The following is a 614-nucleotide window of genomic DNA, read 5'->3' as shown; positions in this document are numbered from 1 at the left end:
GGGTTAGGGTTAGGGTTAGGGTTAGAGTAAAACAGCAAATTTAAAAAGAAAAAAGCAAATAAAACGAAGAAAAAAAAAATAAAATGAAAAAAGCAAATTTAAAATGAAAAAAGCAAATAAAACGAAGCTATGGCTTAATCAGCCAAAGGAGTAAATATAAACAACTGAATACTTGTCAGTGATTGGTTGAAATTATCGAAATAAGACAATTTTTTACATGAAATAAATTCGAATACGAAAATATTTTTCTGTTCTATAACACAAAATAGATATGTATACGAAGTTTGAAAGTCTTTCGGTACCAAAAGCACTACGTAAAACATTAATGGAAAATGTGGCCACCGTTTTAAAAAAGATCCAGTGATGGTAGGAGCATGAGGAATGATCAAACATGGAACTGAAGGTTATTTCTGAATGATCAGGACAATAAATTGTTTTAACTGGTATGTCACACATATTGAGAAGAGCGTTGTTGACGTCAGAATGATTTCTGCCCGTGTATTTTAATTTTTTTTTTTTTTTTCACATATAGGTGTAGGAGTGGCTGTGTGGTAAGTAGCTTGCTTATGAACCACATGGTTCCGAGTTCAGTCCCACTGCGTGGCACCTTGGGC

This window comes from Octopus bimaculoides, chromosome 21 (assembly GCF_001194135.2).
Source record: "Octopus bimaculoides isolate UCB-OBI-ISO-001 chromosome 21, ASM119413v2, whole genome shotgun sequence".
Taxonomy (NCBI): domain Eukaryota; kingdom Metazoa; phylum Mollusca; class Cephalopoda; order Octopoda; family Octopodidae; genus Octopus; species Octopus bimaculoides.
The sequence above is the reverse complement of the archived record's forward strand: the minus strand, read 5'-3'. Positions refer to the sequence as shown.